Genomic DNA, 19,502 nt, shown 5'->3' with positions numbered 1-19,502 from the left:
CTCCATCCTACTTCCCTTTGGAGAAGAAAGAAAGAGGGCTATTGACACAGAGAGAGTCGGTTGGGCCTATTTAACCATGGGGGCCTGGAGTAACATGGGTGCCTGGTCATTTTAGAGTTTCTGAGAAAGTGGATAAAACAAGAAACATGTCGTGCTTGCGTGGCAGAGGGAAAAGCTGGGGTGCTTCAAGAGGATTCCGAGTGAAGCGCGTCGAGAGGTAGGCAATCACGCATTTATCCTTTGTTAACAAGGTCGCGGGACGCATTCAAGAGGCTTGGTATGGGGCGGACGGGCCGGGAAGAAAAGGTATTCGGAGAAGGAGGAGAAGGAAGGGGACTAGAAGTCTCCCCACAAGAGCAGCAGAATGACTGATTCAAGGCTGAATGTACAAATAATCCGTTTATGCATGGTGGATCGCGATTATTTCCCGACGAACAGCACCGCTGAGAGAGGCATTTCTTGCAGAGGGAGAAACGACAACTTCCAGCGAAGCGACGTATTTTCCTTTCATACTCCTTCGTTCTTCAGAAGAGTCGCATAATAGGCGGGGCGCGGGGCCGGCGGCGCGCCGAAAATTTTGCCCGGCGGCGGCGGCGGCGTACTCATTCCCGCGACTTCGGCGGCGGCGCAGACGGCGCGACCAAAACAGGCGGTGGCGGCGGCGTGGCGCGGCGGCGCACAGGTCTAGTTCGCGACCACCCGCCATCTTGTTATCCGGATTACTGCGGGAAAGCCGTCCGACGCGAGTGTAGGAGCCTCGCCGCCACGCTTCCGACGGCGGCCGACGCGCAGCGGAGGCGCTTCCGTCGGCGGCGCCTTACGGCGGCTACGCTGGTAAGGTGGCTCCTGCGATGTCGCTCACACTGGTGCTGCTGCTGTTCCTGGGCGGGGCGCGGGGCCACCCGCGTAGGCGGCTGCGGCACAGCCGTAGTGGGGGCTTCTCTGCGCGGCATGGATAACCGGAGTGACGTCATCACGGCGGTGCGTGGAAAAGGGTCGCGCAACTCTTAGCTCCCTGCGGGAGATATATACAGGAACTCTAGTGGCAGGCCTGGCCAGTGCCCTCTAGAACAGCTTCAGGCATGTTCGCTCCTCCCATGGAGGAAAGAAAAGGTTAGGAGAGGCCCTGACGTCACATTTGTGAAGCCGAGTCCCGACATGACTTGGTCCCATGGAGCCCAGCACTCTATCCCATCATCCTTTGCTATCTCTGGTTTGATTTGACTAACATGGCGCCGCCCTGCCCTCCCGCTTCGAAGCGAAAACAGCTTCGTCGCTAATTCCTCGGTGCGATGTCATGTTCTAAGCTGTTGATTTCGCCTTCAATTTGCCAATTCTAGCCCTCACCCAAAGTTTCAATCTAAAAACGGCCTTCGTTTTTGAGATAGAAGGACGATTTTTCAGCTCTTAAAGGAGCCATGAAGAGAAAATGCAAGTTGGTTTTATTCGAAAGATTTCGTGTTTTATAGTGCCCCCAACGCTTGTCCGGATACAAACGGTGCTTTATTCACTGAGAAATTAAACAATTTAGGTTAAAATTTTGATTTTCCCGCTCAATGGTGCGTTTTCGTGGTCCCAAATGACATCACAGGAACGGACCGCTCTGCAGCCTAGAGTACCTTCATTCACGCATCCGCGGTACAGGGTAGAGACACATATACGCTGGCGCCGCCATTTTCGGTTGCTCGCTCGCCCCCGAAGCAAGTCATTGTGTCAAAACCGCGCTAAAATTATCGCCGCAACGCGGTTTACTGAAGAAGTTTGAATCATATTGTCTGTTTCGCGTTGCTAGGTCTCGTGGGAAACGAAAAGAATAACGCGTTGAGCCCGTTGGCCCAATTGCGACGGCACGGGACCGTTCAAAGGTTGTCTCCACCCTGTACAGCGGTGTTGGTTTGTTCCCGCGTTTCTTTACGTTCCATAACCTAGATGGCGCCACCATACCGTGGCAAGCGTTTGGTTTGTTTTTGCCCGCATTTAAACCTGGCTTGTTTTTGTTCTGGGAGAAAATATTCGTTCCCTGAAACAGTGCTCGCTCGACAAATGGGGTCACGTAAGACACCGTTGTTGCGTCAATCGGCCAGTGTCGTCTGAGACAACCCCAAGCCCCGTAGTGCTGTGCAGCTAAACCAAGCATGCTGTGCGCAGTACGAACAGCAGAACGCATCAGTACTTCTATGTTTACATGTGCTTTCTTAACTTCCACTGTTTGTCCCATCATTCTTATTGCTTTGGAAAGAATGTGCCCTAAATTTAAGCGCAAATCGCTCGTTCGTCTAGTTTGTAAGCTCTACCTAATTTGCGTCTGCTTCTGCCAGCCTCCGCCAATCGCAGAGCTTAGCTCATGGGACATCATAGGTTCTGTTGCGGGAAATGAGCTGGTGGGTCGCATGACCACTCCCGTTTTTCCTAATTATGTAGCTTATTTGAGTGAAGTTTACGTTAAAACTTATGATTCTAACGAGACAATCTTTTGAATGAACCAAACTTGTGTTTTCTCTTCATGGCTCCTTTAAGCCTGACAAAGTAGCGTTTGTCGTTGTCATAGCAACAAGCTCGCGGGATGGCGAACGCAGATGACGGGAGCATTGTTTGGGGTGGTACATCACTGCGGTCTTTGCGCGCTACGTCTCAGCAGCGATAAATTCCACTTCACTTCACAACGAAGAAACACACAGTGAGCAAAGAACGAACTGTGGCTCTCGCCAACGCTGAGCGAAGGGGATTTTCCCGGCAGGTCGCCGGCGGTGGCAGCGGCTCGCTCCGCCGATTTCGACGCGACGCAAGCGTCGCTGCGGCCGGGGTGTTAAGGCCGCCTCCGACGGCGGAGTTTTCAAACTGGCCTAATCTAAAAACGTTTGTCGTAGCGACTGCGCTGGTTTGCAAGCGTAACGAGGCAGCCACATACCAAGCGCCTTAAAAATTTGTCTGTTCTATTCGCCCAAATTTGGCCGCCGCAGTTGTAAACAAGTAAGCAACATTGTCCATGCGCTCAAGAAAAATGACGTCACTTCCTCCACACTTTTTGCAATGCATTGGGATGCTAGGGGCCTCTCCTGTTCTGTGGCCTCTCCTGAGTATTCTTTCCTCCATGGCTCCTCCGGTCGCGGCCTGTGACGTCACCCAGTTCTGACCTTCGGCTTCCGTCGAGTGGCTGTGCCGCGCCGTTCGAGTTGGCCGGCGTGCTAAGCCTGGCGAGCCGTTGACGCGGTGTGTTGGTGTCTTGTTTTTTGTTACGGTGTTGTGGTGTTTCTGGCGACCTGAGAAGAGGTGTTTTTCTGAATATGCGAACAGCTGCGTGATGATGATGTGCTTGGTCGTTAACCGAATGTTCGCCCGCAAACTATCGTAATGGGGCGATGCTGCGTGCCGAATTGTCGCGGGAACTACGACACCGGACCAAAAGTTCGAGTGTTCTCGTTACCCAAGGACGCCCGCAGAGTGTTATGGGAGCGTGCCGTTCGTCGAGATGACGTCGATATTCGTTCTCTCCGCAATCCAAAGGCATGTATACGTTTTCATTAGTTGCTGTTGAGTAATTCGTGCTTTATGTTCACGCTATTGATATTGCCGCGTGTGTTCATTTCTGTTTTGAACCATTCGCTTTGGCTTTGCCGCTTTGTTGTGATGGGTGTTGAATCTCCCTGGCGGGAACCGGCACACCTCCCGGGCAACAGGGGAAGAGGAAGAGGAGGTGGCACGCGGGGAGACGCGCGAGGGGACCGAGGGAGCAGAAGAAGAGAATAAAGTAGTGTTCGTTGGGATTCCATGCACTAAGACGCGGATGTCGTTCTCTCTTCACGTTATATAATTTCTGGTGCCGAAACCCGGGAGAAGACCGACATCCGTCTGCGCTGACTATGGAGAAGTTGCGCCGTCGTCGGGGTGTTTTTCGCGGTGCCGCTACACGTCTTTTGGCTTCGGCAAATGAGCTCCTACAAGATACCGATTCGGACGCCTCAGACTTACAAGCAGCCATCGAAGACCTCGAGGAAAAGGATGCCGTCTTGAGCGAGCTGGACGCGAAGATTGATGAACTTCTTGACGATCAGGAGTACGAAGACGAGATAGCAGGTGCATTAGAGTACCACGACAAAATTCGCCACGCGATTACCAAGCTTCGGTTCATGCTGAAGACCAAGAGTGTCACACCTACAGACGTCGGCCAGCCAGGTGTGTTCCCACCGAGCGACCAATCACGTGGCACTTCTGTTGGCATTAACGGCGAACTCGACCAGGAAGCCGCGGCTAACGGCAGCTTCCGCTCTTCTACTCAGAGGGTTGCCTTGCCGAAGCTTCAGATTCCTGTCTTCTCCGGCGTGCTTCGTGAGTGGCAAGGTTTTTGGGAGCACTTCCAGGCCACTATTCACAGCCATCCGGAACTGCCTAATATAGAAAAATTTAAGTATTTGAAGACGTACCTGAGCGGGGACGCCAAGAGGGCAGTTGAGTGGATACGTCTGACCGAAAGCAATTACGAGGTCGCGATCAAGGTGCTGACAGATCGTTTTGGCCGAACGGATGTTCTCGTGGATGACCACATTGATAGCCTCCTCGCCATTGCCCCCATCAAAAGCTCGGCGCAGGTCTCGCGGCTTCGTGACCTATATGAACAGATCCTGTTTAGGACAAGTTGCCTCGAGAGCCTGGGAGTTCCTGCATCGGAGTACGCAGTAATCCTCCATCGCGTCCTCATGCGCGCACTGCCTGAGGATCTGGCAGTGCTATACAGGCAACGCATGAAGGAGGCTGCAGCCGATGACTCCACCACCCCAAGGTCACGAGGCGACGAGGTCAAACGAGTACTGCGGTTCCTGCAGATTCAGGTGGAGAGCAGGGAGGAAAGCACGGTGACGCAGAAAAGAGTCGCTTCGAACGCGACATCGGTGGAGCGGCAAGCGCGCGATAACGTCTTTCCTAAGCTTCCGTCCGCCCTGGCTTTGGCTACCGGCTCATCGTTGTCAGAGCCGCGATCATGTCCACTCTGCGAAGCGCCAGATCACGGAACCGAGGATTGCCAAGCTAAGCTGCCGGGAGAAGAGAAGCGACGAAGACTTGGAAGGAAGCGTTGTTGCTTCAGATGCGGCAAGCCAGGACACTTCGCACGCAGCTGCTGCCTTCCCACGTGGCTTTGGTGTCGCCATTGTGCGCGACGCCACTTGTCGGTTCTCTGCGACGTGTGGACGCGACCCAACTCAGGGGACTCCGTACCACCAGCACCTTTTGGGAGCAGGAATCGGCAAATGGCGACTCTACAAGAAGAGCCGGTCACGGCTGCTTCTGCTAGTGGCAATTTCACGTCGTCTGTATTGCTACAAACCGCGACGGTATGGGCATGTAGCAATGGTGGCCGTGTCCTGGTCCGCCTTCTTTTTGACACCGGCAGCCAGCGAACGTTTGTGCGCAGTGACTTGGCGAACAAGCTAGAGCTTGCATCCACCGGCGTTGAAGACCTTACGGTATTCACGTTCGGCGACTGTCAGCGTTCGCGTCGGTACAGCTGCCGGAAAGTGAGCGTCACGCTGACTGGTCGTCTCGAGTCGAAAGAAGTGACCCTCGACACTCTGGAGGTTCCGGAGGTATGCACTGTAAGGAGTTCGCCCATGGAACCTGCTCTAGTTTCCATACTCCGTAACCAAAACTTGATCATCGCGGACGAGCCTCAAGATGGGAAGGATCAGAGTCCTACTATTAGCGTCTTAGTGGGCTCTGACAATTACTGGAAGCTGGTCACAGGACGTATCAAACGTTTAGGGGACAACATGTGCGCTGTGGAGACAGTTTTTGGTTGGGTCGTCCAGGGAACATACTCTGCGCATCTACTCCCTGGGCGAGGGGCCCCTCAAGGCCGTGCTGACCGTCCTGGGCGGCTGGCCCGTGGTCGAGGGCGCCTCGTGGGACGCTTCCCGCTTCCACTGGCTCGACGCCCTCATCCAGTACCGCAACTTCGGCTACAGCCACGACATCCTGCTCAACCTGTCCGTCATCCCGGACTTCCGCAACAACACGCGCTACGTCATCGACCTGGACCAGACGTCGCGGGAGCTGCCCGACCACACGTACCTGATCCGTGGACTCAACGACACGGCCGTCGAGGCCTACCTGCGCCTCATGGTCGAGGCCACCCACTTGCTCGGGGCGCCGGACAAGGAGACTGCTCGCACGGAGCTCATGGACGCCCTGCATTTCGAAATCATGCTCGCCAACTATTCGACACCGCGCGAGGAGCGCCGCAACATCAGCAAGCTGTACAACAAGGTGCCCATCAGCGAACTCAAGAATCTGGAGCCGAAGATCGACTGGGATCGGTACTTCAACTCGCTGCTGACGGGCGAGGTGGCGTCGGACGAGCCGGTCAACGTGGTATTGCCGGAGTTCGTTCAGCGCTTCGAGTACCTCCTGGAGACCACGAACGAGATGAATCGGTCAGCGAGCTATGGAGGCGATTGAGAAAAGAGTACTCGCTGCTTCTTCGCTCTGCTCATGATGCTCTACCAGCTGTTCCCTCCCGGCTCCGAGTTGGCGACGTTGTCATCGTGCAGGACGACAATGTGCCCGCTCTTATGTGGAAAATCGGGCGCATCATCGAGGCATTGCCGGGAAGAGACGGAACAAGCAGGTATTTCCGACTGCGGCTTCCAGGCGGCCAGGAGATCCGGTGTGCTGTCCAGCGGCTTTACCTGTTGGAAGCCGATGCACCCAGCGCGGGGGCGGGAATATGTTGAATCTCCCTGGCGGGAACCGGCACACCTCCCGGGCAGCAGGGGAAGAGGAAAAGGAGGTGGCACGCGGGGAGACGCGCGAGGGGACCGAGGGAGCAGAAGAAGAGAATAAAGTAGTGTTCGTTGAGATTCCATGCACTAAGACGCGGATGTCGTTCTCTCTTCACGTTATAATGGGAATTGCTCCATTGCTATAAGGTGGCTCGCATGTTTTAAGTGATGTTCTTTCTAGAAGCGCCGGGACGCATTATAAGTTCACGCAACGCTCGAATTTTCCGTTTGTTCTCAGATTTATTTGCTCTCCAGTGCTCCGTCGAGAAATTTCGATGATGCAAGTAATAAAACGCCTGCGGGAAACGGCTGGCACTCGTTCTCGCCGGGTGCGTTGTCGTTCGTTTGTTTAGAAGTAACTCGTGAACTTCGCTGGCCGAGTGGGCGAGTTCACCTTTCTGCATGCCCGCTTCCTAGCCTGCCGTTCTGCAGCGTGGCATCTATGTGTACATATGTTCTTGAAGGGGTCATATGCGTCGTTAGAACGAAGGTAGGCAGGAAAAGGAAGACGTCTGTGGAAGGACAACGAGTTACATCAAAGAGAGTGTTGTTTTATTTGTACACACGTTATCACTCAACGTTTCGTTGTAAGTATTTGAAAAATATCTCCGAGCACACTTTCTTGTATTCTCTATATTGTGTTCGATTTCTATGCAATTATCTTGAGAGCTGTAGTTGAAATTTCTACGTTGCCGCAGGGCACCACGCCCTTCTGTAACAGCTCCGATTTTTAATTGAGAAATATGAGAGTGCGGTGACGACATGACTTCATATATGTTGTTTATTTCTTGATGCTGCACCCGCGACTTTCTTGCAGTTTTATAATTACATGCCCATCACTCTAGCCCCTTCCGTTACTTTGTTTCCTTGAAATGACCCGCCGGGGTGGCTCAGTGTCTAAGGCGTTGTGCTGCTGAGCACAATGACGCGGGTTCGATTCCCGGCCGCGGTGGCCGCTTTTCTGACGGAGGCGAAAAGCGAAAAAGCCAGTGTGTACGAGACTTCGGCGCACGTTAAAGGTTCCCATGGGTGGTCAAAATTGATCCGGAACCCTCCACTGCGGCGCGCCTCATCGCCTAGCTGTGCAGTTTCGGTGCGTTAAACCCCGTAATCAATAAATTTCCTTGAAATGTATACTGGTGCACTTCATTGACATGTGCATGTCTGTACAGAGCTAAGATGTCCGTATTTTCTAGCCAAGTAAATGGGGGGATATGAAGGAGAAAGCCTCTAATAATACATTTTGTTTTTGTCAGTGGTTTGCAGGTATGCGAGTTCCATTTAAAGCCTGAGTACTTGAAGACGACCACCACGTACACCGATCCTAGAACCGACAGGAAAGTAGAAGCTGCCATGGGCGCCACTCGGCTTACTCCGGACGTAGTGCCGACAATCTTTCCCAATTCGCCTCCCCTGCTTACTTGAGTGACTGCACACCGTAGACTGCCGACCTATCTTTCTGTATTTCCTCAACGAGCGCGAGGAGCCCGAGGAAAAGAGGAAATGTCGCGAAGCATCGCATCCGGAGGAAGCTATTCGAAAGTCCATTTCTCCGCACGAAGAAGTGCACCGCCAAAATAAGCTGCAGTCATACGAGGACCTTGTATCGCGACTACAACGCGTCGACCTCTGCAGCTACTGGACAGCAGTACAAGCAGCACACGCTGTTCTGTTTCTTCATGTAGAGGGCGAAGATCCACCGGAAGTTGAAAGATCTGTGTTTGTCAGCAGGAACATGGAGGTTACGGCTTTCTGGGGGAAGGCGAAACTACCTGGGAAAGATTTCCTCATCCCATCTAGACTGGGCGATCTGCGCTGCCTGCAGACCGCACTAGACAGTGTCAGAAGTTTCAAGGGTCCAGACGTTTGTGATAAGGATGAAAAAGTGAAGGCAAGTTTCAACTTGTTCCTGGTGTGCTCCTGGTGAGCTCCTCGTGTCTATCACAAGGCACCTGTGTGAAAGTGAGGATTTCGATGTCTGTAGCAATGGTCATCACCCTGACACTGTACTGACTAATATACTTGTGGCAGCAGCAAACACTCTTCTGAAAAACTACGTTCACATGAAGATGGATATTTTGAAAACTAAAAAAAAAAAACAGCCACAGCAAAGGATACTGCAGAAGTTTTCAAAATGAACAGGAAGTTTTCATGCGTTCTCTGGACATTGCAAATGTATAGAACACAGCTTTTTTTCAAAAACTCTCAGTTATTCTTTTCTCGTGCAGTTACGTTTTATTACTCTAGTGTTCATAGTGTCTGCACGACAGGGTATTTTACCGTACACACCAATAAAAGCCCTCACCATTCATGGCGGTTACTGAGAAGTGTGTATCACCTGCATTCTGCCTGCACGGTCGCGCGAGGCTTTATTATTATCTTCACCATTATATTGTTCTCGAATAGTCTGCAACATATTGTTTAGCAAACCAATAATTTGTGTCTGTAGTTACTGTATGCCACCTGTTTGCCACATTTCAATGTTTATATTATATTGCGCTAGAGTGGTTTGCATTGCAATGCTTAGTAAACTAGCTAATGATAAAATTAGTTGCGAGTGCAGCAAGTGAGTGTTGTCTTTGTTCCCTTAAAGGGACACTGAAGTGATTTGTAAACATTGCGGGATTACTAGCGCAAATTGTAGTCCGGAGTCCATAGGCCATGTTTCGACCACTCTGAGCGCGTTTACGCGAATTTATTTAGTAGAAAAAGCAATTCGAGAATGCTGTCATCCTCTCTCCACCCTCGCCCATTTTTTTTGTGGCGTTTTCGTGTGAAGTCACGAGGAGGCGAGCTTGCAATTGGCTGCGCTACTGCACGGTTCGCCGACCTTGCGATCGAGTCACTCGGCACAGCGTTTAGACCACCGGCTGCCGGCGGGTCGTCGCAATTTGCTCGCTCAATTGAAACTGAGCCACCGCATGTTTGTGAATGAAAGAATGCGCCTTTATTTACTTTGTTAGTTTGTACACTGTATCTAGCCCAAGTCGAGTCAAGGTCGCCTCACACAAGCGCTGCACAAGGGCACATGCGACGCTTCGCTGACTTTACGCTAGTAGGAAAATCTAAGGCCACTTGAAGGCGGGAGAAGAGTCAACGAAGTCAATATTGGTACTAAGAAAATAAAATCAACTGAAACTTTTACTGTACAGCGCAAAACTAGGGAGTAGGAAGCACTTTTTTGCGCTGGGTGAGCAAGCACAGCCGTCAGCAGCACGACCGCACATCTGGGAACGCTTTTCCGTCAAAGAAATGCAATTGCTAGACGTGAGATATTGTGGAAGTTTGGGGGACGCTTACTGCACGGGCGCTATACGACAAATAGTCACCTAAAGTACTTAGAATGATAAGGCTAAATAAAAGTGTAAACTGGTTATACATTATATACCTTATATATCCAGGCTCGGCAGAGCATGACGAACACCCTTATTGAAAGTCTATTCCCGGTGCCTGTTTATCGCCAGCCTTACTTAGGCCACCAGAAAAGCAATCTTTTAAAACGCGTAATGAGCATGTGTATCCCGCCAAAATCAAAAACATTTTTCTTCAAGCTTCATTCTTCCACACTCGCAGTTCAAGACATGGCTACGCGAAAAAGGAATGTGTATTCCTTGGTCGGACAATTGTCGCCTCTGTAATCAACCAGAGACAATTGATCATTGTTTTGCGTTGTGCCGGGACGCTGTGTTCTTCTGGGACGTTTTGCAGCGGACACTAAAAAAAGGACATTGACATCACCCCGTACACCATTCGCTTCCTGCCATTTGAAGATGTTAATCGGGTGCCATACGACGTTTTCGTTGTCCTAGGATTGTTTAGCTTGTGGAAGTGCCGCATGACTGATCGGCATGCGGAACCCCCTAGGCCGACCAAGTGCATCTTTCGGGAACAGGCGGCGTTGGTGCGGAGCGTTTATGCTGCGCAGAGTGATCCACCAGAGTGGCTGCCTCTTTTGGATGCGTGCGTTTGCTTGCCTGAGTTTTGATCTTTGTTCGACTGATGTCCTTGCCCTTTGCTGTCTGTTAGTGTTTATATTGTATGTTAAGTGTCTTGTCTTTTGAAGTTTTCTAAAATTTCCATGCATTAAAGAAAAAAAAAAGGCCTGTGGCCGAGTGGTTTAAGGCTCTAGGTTATCATTTTGCAAGTCGCAAGTTCGAATCCCTGAGGGTGCATCGTTTTTTTTGCCGGTTGATTTTTTTAGCATTTCGGCTGGCGTACCCGCAAATTTTCCCGCCATTTTTTCGCGGGGCTACCGTGGTTGCCAGACCAGGACTGCCCTCTGTTGATTAGCTCGCATCATCCGTAAAGGCCGCAGATCTGTCAGCCCGCTCTGAATACAGACCCCTGCGCACTCGCGCTGTGGGCTCGGGCTCGAGCCTGTTTTTTTTCGCTTCGTCCTCATGGGAGGTACTACAAACATATGGGGCCCGTAAAGGCATTCCGTAAAGGGGAGGGAAGTCCTGGTCTGACAACCATGGGGACGAAGCGGGAAAAAAAACCCGGGCTCTAGCCCGAGCCCGCGCACGAGCGCGCAGAGGTTTGTATACCCAGAGTGGGCTGACAGATCTGCGGCCTTTACGGATGATGCGAGCTAATCAACAGAGGGCAGTCCTGGTCTGGCAACCATGGTAGCCCCGCGAAAAAATGGCGGGAAAATTTGCGGGTACGCCAGCCGAAATGCTACCGATTTTTTCGTTTTCGGCCGATGTTTACTAAACTGAGTTCACCATTTTTGAGCCGTAACGTTCACTGTTCCACGAGCGAGTTTGCAGAACGCGCACAGACTGCCACTGACGCTCTAGCGAGTTCTCGTTAGCGTGCTGCTGCTTGCGGGCAGTGGGCACAGGCCTGAATCAGCACACCCTTGGCCGGGTGCAAACACGCTTTTTACGATACAGGCATGAGTGAGGCAAGCTCCGAATATGAGGGAAAAGCGCATGATATTTGAGCGTCAGCGTTGACGCGGAGGGCGTCATCCACTGCGTAGGCCTCGGCTAGTGATTTCTACGATTCCAAGCCGTCCTGGGCGGCTTATCTCAGGCATTTTACAGCCGACAATATGGCAGAAGGGCAGTACGGCGATTACTGAGGTATCGAGAAGGCCCATCCAACGATGCCGTCGGATGTCAAACATGTTGTTTTACAGAACCGAAACCGAAACTATTTGAATGTTAACCTCGGACATCGTCCTATCACTGTGCCATCTCCTCGCGACGTGACAGCTTTAGTTGTTGCGGCCGCCACAGACCGCGCATGGTAGTTTTTCTTCTTTCCCGCTTTATAAAATAATTAACGACTTATCAACTGGATAAACGATGAAAAGTGTGGTAATTTGAGCCAGTCTACGCAGTGCAAGCAAAACCGGGAGCTTGGCAAATTCACTTCAGTGTCCCTTTAAGTCTTCTCGTTCAGAGGGTTCTGCTTCACCTATATGGCATGATGATCAATAATGAACTAGCCTAGCTTTGAACCCTATTGATTTTTGTTGTCATGCGTCATCTATCTGTATCGTCGCGAGTATAGTATGTGTCCGTAATGATCAATTACCTATCACTTGCCTTATGATCAACTTTGCCGGCGTTATCGCTATTTCACTTTTTCATGCTCTTTGTGATTATTGTGCGCAACACTGTACTATTTATAGTCGGTGTATAAGGAAACCGAAAAGCGTGTACTTCTTTGACAAAGGCTGGGCCAACAGATGAAATGTTAGTAAAATGTATGTGCAAATCCAACGTCCGTCGTACTCATTTTTCTTCATTATACTTCAGAGGCCGACGTGATTTTCTTGCCACACCTATATGTATATGTGAGAACGGACGTTAAAGCGTTGTGGCTTCCTTAAAGCAGCGCTGACTACAGCACAAAACGCAAAATAAAGCGGTCACATATGTGGAACTCCCAGCCATCGTTTGTTTCCGCGGTAGGCGACGAGACGCGCCGCCCGCGCGGCTCGGTCAACACGCGTGACGTCACGGCGGCAGTGAGCAGGCCTGAACTTTTTTCTAGGTGGCATGAGCTTGGCGCGGCTGCTCTTTTGCCTTGACTACGCTCTGTAGGCATCGCGCGTGCGGGTTTACCACTGAGTTACACATTATTTTAATGAAATGTAAATAAATGAGCCAGGCTAGGAGCTTTTGAGTTGCTTGTGTGCTTTAACACGCAAGATGTTTGGCAATTTTGTTCTACTGAGCTCTTTGCACACCTACTTTGGAGTAGTTGCAAAAAATTCTTCTACCTTCTTTCGAACTAACATAGGTCACTGAAGCTTGCCTTTGCCGCAGATGGTGTTAGTTCCATCTCCAGCGTTGCTGCGGTCACATTGCGGCAAACCCAGCTCCAAGTATTACGTGGGCTGACCTTGGCGATTTTCACAATGACTACCACCTCCCTAGGTTGTCCCTTTCCCCAGAAAATCTGAGGGGAAGGGGGAAGAGGGCCTACTGAAGGGGATTGTACCTCCCTTCTTCCCCCATCCCCGATTCGGGCAAAATAAAGTTGTTCACTCGCTCACTCCAGCCAAGGCTGCAGTATATATTACCCAAATGTGATGCCTCTTTGTCGGCAACATCAAACTAAGCAACGCAAAAGCGAACGCTTGTTGGGTTGCCCAACGGCGGACGCCTAATAAATCCTTATATGACGCTCTCCAGGAGCTGTGTTGCTTATTTTATTTATGTTGTACATTAGTTGCACGGCTAAACTGTTCTGTAGAGCAGCTCGAAATTCTAGAGAAAGGAAGTTTTGTTTATATTTAGCGGCAGTGCTGGCTTAGGGTAACGTGTTGATATATCGATAAGATGTAATACAAACTTTGTAATGTGCCAAACACTTGCAAAGTTCACCCAAAACTACATGTATCAACCCCTGCAGGGATATGAAGCCTGAAGTCTGTTACACTGACACACGCTTCTGCTTGTTGCCCATGGGCGAATAGCGAATAACGGTTAAATTGTTTTAACAAACATCAGTTTATGCAGTAAAGCGATCAAAATACCCACTATACGCTATCCCGGACACACACACGCAAACAAAAAAAAATTGCGACGAAGTATTGAAAACATGTTCGACACGGCATCGCTTACCCACCGTGGACCATACCTCGAGGCGAATTTCAGCTCCCCCGCGGCCCAAAAGCCACCAATTTAAGCCAGATCGCTTAAAGTGGTCCTACGCAACAAATTTCCTATTTAAAGTATATTACGGAAATTAACGTACAACGCGCTACAACGCAAAATTCACCGAGATGCCGTTGGCGCCCATGCGCCGCGGAGCAAACGCCGAAGCCAACAAATCGGCCAGCTATGAGAGGGCGCTGCGCACGGAAGATGGCGGCGCCCTCGTTGGAATGGTCTATAGCTAGAGTGTACTAGTGCACTCTACTATAGCTGCGCGTGCACTCCCTCCTCCTCCCTCCGACTATTATCGTCTACAAACCTCCGCACGCAAAAACCGGCAACCGGTCATGTGCCCGAGCTTAGAAGTGACACACGCGGTCGAAAATATCCCCTGAAAGCCTTCTGAAGAAATGATTGTGCCTCACGCCGGCGTTCCAAGTGGGCAAGTAGCTGTTCATCCGGGAGGCATTCGCCGCTACTGGGCGAGCCGAACTTGAGGCGGTAACGGTGGCGCCAGCAGCTTTCTGTAGTTTGTGCACCCATTCGCGCTTGTGTTCGGGTCAACGCTTCGATTCTTGCCCTCCTTTCAAACGAACGGCATGTATCCATCCCATAACGATTTAAAACCTGGAATCTCTTGCGCTCTATTCTCGCGTACAAACAAGTGGCTGTCCGTTTTTCTTCCCCCTCGTATGCATGTTACTGTTTGTGTAAGATGCCTGTAAAACACATCAACCCGCCCCGAACAACTCAATTAAGGAGGGCAGCCGGCTTACAGCATTAAGCCATGTAATTTTGACATCAAAATCTCCACACCAGTACAACCAGCATTTCAACGGTACCGGCATGAAGCCTAGCTGCGTGTGCACGCCCCCCTTTTTCTCCCCGCGAACCGTGCACGCACAAACCGGCAACCGGTGATGGCGCATACTTAGGCATCAAAGACACCGGCGAAAATGTCGCTCGGAAGGCCTTCCAAGCTGCAAAAGCAATATGGGCCCAAGCCGGCGTTCCAACTGGGGAAGTTTCTCTTCTACCGGTAGGAATTCGCAGCTACTTGGCGAAGTAGAATTTGAGCGGAAACGGCTACGGCGGGTTTCGGTCGTTGTAGGGGCAGCCCTTTGGCAGCCGTTACCTGGGCTTCGCGGGAGCGGCGTCTGTTTACGTTCGCGTAACCGAGTGAGTGAACGCAGCAGCGACGAAAGAAAGAAAACGGAGAGGAGCGTCTAGCGAAGGGTGAGGTGTAGTACCACACGTGTGGCTGCGGCGTCATCTCTCTGCCTTTCCCTCACACGTCTCATGCGTCTCCACCAAAGAGCGCCCTCCCCCTGACATGTATCCGGCATGTATCCATCCCATATCCATCCCATATCCATCCCAGACGCTGTTCCACTCTCCGCTGATCCAAATCACGAAAAGTTTGCACGGGAGGTTTAAACACGGTATGCAAGAAATGGTCGCTGCTCCTTTATGCGGGGCTAAGCCGAACCACGTGACATTTGCGCGGGAGGTTTAAGCACAATTTTCAACATGCTGGCCGGCGGCGGCGGCGCACTGCGAGGTAGCAGCGGAGAAGCGCACGCCGCCGTGCGTTCGCTGATCACGCGAAGACTTCCTGGGACGCGGCAGAAACACGCCGTGACCGAGAAGACTGGAGGTCGCGGGGCGCACAAATACCATATTAGTGAGTATAGTAATCGTCAGTGCATGTTTTAAAGCAAAGCTTTTTACCTCTACCCCCCAAGGGTTCTTTCGCGACTGTTGGTGTCACCAAAAAACTCCCGTAAACAAATAAAAAAATTTACGGCACCGCCAGGAATCGAACCTGTAACTAACAGAGTAACAAAGCAAGAGCCCGCAGCCTTACCGATCTACCTACGAGCCCACGCAGAGACGAGGAAGACAAGTGGTGCACTGACCAAGCACATCTATGGGTTTAACACCTGCATTTTCGCTAAATGCCACGCGATAGCGATTAAACGAAGCTTACACTAACCCATGGCATCTTATGTTTAGTACGCCAATGGGCCTGTGGCTTCCAGTGTTCTCGCAAAAAATATCAGTTCCTTGTCGTCCGCCCTCAAACCAGACGACACCTCAACTGACACTTTCAAATACTTCTCGATGGCCAGGCCATCACTCCAAGCCCAAGCATCAAAATCCTGGGCCTACATCTTCAGGCCAACACCAAGAGTAACGTATCCTTGCAGTGCGTCAAAAAAACATCAATAAATCATACAAATAATCGGGCAAGTTGCCACCAAGAAGCGAGGCCTCAAGGAATTCGATACTTTTCGATTAGCTTTCGTCCTCTCCAGAATCACTTACGTCAACCCCCTGTCTTCTTCTCGGCAAGGAGGACATAAAGATGCTTTATATAATGATTAGAAAGGCGCCTGAGCCAGCCATTTTTCTTCCCATGAGTGCGCCCAGAGAGGCTGCTTAGCACGGGGCTCTAAAAAGCTGAGAGAGGGTCATCTTTCTATCCAGAAGTTCCGCATGAGCAGAGTTGCGGCGGGTTGCCGAATCTTTCACCAGATTGGCTGGGCAGCACAGAGTATCACTCCACTTGATGTACTCCTGGGCTTTTGGCGACAAGAAATATGCTCCATTTGCTTAGAAATATGAACCCCTCAGACGACGAGAGTCGCCGACAAGCACGGGCTCAAGCGCTCAACACCATCCTCGGTGGGGATCATGCAGTTATCTACACAGACGCCTCCAAACATAGAGGGCAGCAGTACGCCATCATCGTGGCTACCTCCAGAACCAACCTCCTTGCTTGTGCCTGAGTCAAGAACGAAGACATGATGGCAGCAGAAGAGGCAGCCATCGCCTTGGCTCTCAACCAGGGGTTCGTAAAGTAGTCAACAATTCCCAACAAGCCTACCGGAACTACCTTTCCGGTTTGGTGTCCCGACCTTCACTGCGTGTGCTAAAAAACCACTACCCAAATGGTTCCATTCAGCTCATCTGGACAAGTGCTCGCGCTGCAATGGAGTGCAACGAATACGCCCACCAAGCCTGCACTTTCACCCCCGGTGCTATGGAGCTGCACGAGGACAGTCATCCGCTTGTATCGTTCAGGGGCATAACCCAGAATTATTGCCTTGGGGGCAGACTCTACCTTCGCATTACCCTGACCTTTCCATAGAACAAACTACCCTACGGCTCATACAATCCGGCTCCTTCCCACACCGGACGCGTGTTCACTTAATACACCCGATTAGCTACGACGCTGCATGTAAATTTTGCTCCTAAGTAGGAACACTCCGCCACATAATTGGGGTGTGCTAATTTAACAAGAGCAATGGGAGATGCTGCTGTCCAGCCCCTCTCTACTGTGGGGATCGCGACTTTCACGCGAACTCCTTTCTGGCTAGCTTCCCATCGCGGCCGGCGCACAACGCGCCTCGCTCACGTGACGGGAACCATACGGGAGGGCGCCAGCGACCGGACGGTTTGTTGTCGCCCTGGTGGAGGCGTTGACCCTTTTCCCCTCTGCCTTGCCCGAGAACCAGTTCTTCCTAAGGTCCCTTAGTTCTTCCTCGATACTAGCGCCACCAAAAGGCGAGGTGTGGTGGGTTGTTGGATGACGTGAGGACGGTCTCTTGTCTTGGGGGATCCGGTAGCGCGAGGACGTTTCGGCGCGCTTGTCCTGACCTGGGGAATGCGCCACAATGGGACGCGTCCACACGAGCTGGGAGACGGAAACTCGCTCGCACGCGCAGCGCTCCACTACTCCGGTATGCCATCGGTGAGTCGAACCATCTCGATCTCTAGCGTTGTTTCATGCCTCTCTACCAGTGTTACTGTTATGGCCTACGATTAGTCTGTATGCAGTGTATATGATTTGCACTTTGCAATAAATGCTGCCATTGATGTTTTGCCCTCGCCGCCTCCTGCCTGTGTCTGTATCCGCAAACAACGGACCCGTCCGCAGCCGGCGCTCACAAGGCATGGTTGCTGAGCGCGATGGCTGCGGGGTGGGAAATAACTAGTGTGTGAAATGTAGAACGCCACACTATCTACCCAGCTTCAGCTGGTGGACAGGACACAGGCGGCGCGGACTGAATATGGGCTACAGTGAAGAAGGAACCACTCCCCTGGGCCGCACTCGGGGCCGTTCAGAAATCTGAATAGAAGTGTTTCCTCCTCTAGTTCCTCATCCTCCTCCTCCATCGTCTCTGCCACCAATCTGATCGCCTCCGTCCGCGACGGTAGAGACGGAGAAGTGAGATCGCCTGACACCGGTTTTGCGCTTTCACTTTATAAAAAAAGTATCCACTCATGTGCTACACCAATACAAGTCAATCAACCACCGTTCATGCCTCATGCAATAGTTTAACCTGAGGAAGAATATCTCTTTGAAGTAATACAGGGTGTGGTTATGTACATTTGACTTCTCTCTAGTTTCACGATTTGTAGAGCGACGTGAGTGAATTTAGGTGATGTCGCATGGGTAATCGTTGTGGGTGACATTTACAGCTTTGTTTTCCAACCACATTCACCGAGTGGATTGGCGGCAATTTTTAAAATCACGCTAGTTGTGGAAAAGTAATTCGACAGCGGTGAATGTGGACGTTAAATAGATGAAAAATTGTGGTAGGTAGTGTCATCAGCTGTGCTTTTCAAAGCGATGCTCAAATATCTGCCGCGATCTACGCCGACCGTACCCGAAGGTCGGTCCCGGCACCGCCGGCCCGTTCACGCGCGGTGCGGCGAGCGGCCGAAGGATATGTGCCTTGCGCGCAAGCATCGGCCGAGGCCGTGGCAGGTTCTTGATCACCGATCGCTTAAACGGACGCGGATACAAAGTTACACACACAAGAAAGAGGGTCACAGTGAAGTGAAAAGTTGTATTAGGGACTCTCATTCGCAACTGTAACGATAGCGGCGAAGAAATATCTGCCGCGACGTTAAGCCTAAAGTTCCCAACATTCGATTACGTGCATCCGAAGCCGGCGGCGAGCGGTTCGAGAAACCCTTTCGTCGCGCGCGCGCGTGTTGCGTTTAGGTTCCCTCATCACTTTGGGAGGCCCCCAACGCTCGGTTCTCCTATTTTAAAACTCCCAATTACCCTTATTCATCAACGACGTGTTTCGCCTCGTACACAGCCTCGCCTTATGTGAGCAATCGTTAGTTTCATTGATGCTAGAGGAAGGCAGGCTCACTGTACACATAAAAGAGCCCACGTTACAATTATACATTCCCACGCCAAAGTCCTAATGAAAACTAAATATAGCCATGTCCGAACCCGCTCGCAGGCGTTGAAAACTTGCGTTCGTATACCATTTATACATTGCGGACAAGTTGTCGCGAAAAGTAAAAAGTAAACAGCCGTGCAGAGTACAGGCTACGGCAGTGATCGTTAATCAAATCCGGGAATAACTATGAAAAACATTGTAGGGGTAATAGGCACTGCTAAAGCCAAACTGCGCATCATAGCAGTACTTTTAAGCATGCGCGGCGAAGCAATCCGATCACCGTTCTCACTTAGTCATTCATTTACCAGGCAAGGCGAGCAGTAGGCGCGGTGAGATCACAAGTGAGCGACGCGCTTCCGTCGCTGTTACAAGGTGTTTCCTTGCACACACAGTCTCGTAGATGT

The 19,502-nt window shown here is 51.3% G+C and overlaps 1 pseudogene; it reads left to right on the top strand.

Moving 5' to 3' along the window:
• Window positions 1-3,351: 3,351 nt before the first annotated feature.
• LOC144155041 (uncharacterized) lies at window positions 3,352-8,700 on the top strand (annotated as a pseudogene).
• The last annotated feature ends 10,802 nt before the right edge of the window (window positions 8,701-19,502 follow it).

This window comes from Haemaphysalis longicornis, unplaced genomic scaffold (genome assembly GCF_048455015.1).
Source record: "Haemaphysalis longicornis isolate Haplotype H1 unplaced genomic scaffold, Haemaphysalis longicornis Haplotype H1 scaffold_1, whole genome shotgun sequence".
In the NCBI taxonomy this organism is placed as follows: Eukaryota; Metazoa; Arthropoda; class Arachnida; order Ixodida; family Ixodidae; genus Haemaphysalis; species Haemaphysalis longicornis.
The sequence above is the reverse complement of the archived record's forward strand: the minus strand, read 5'-3'. Positions and strand labels throughout refer to the sequence as shown.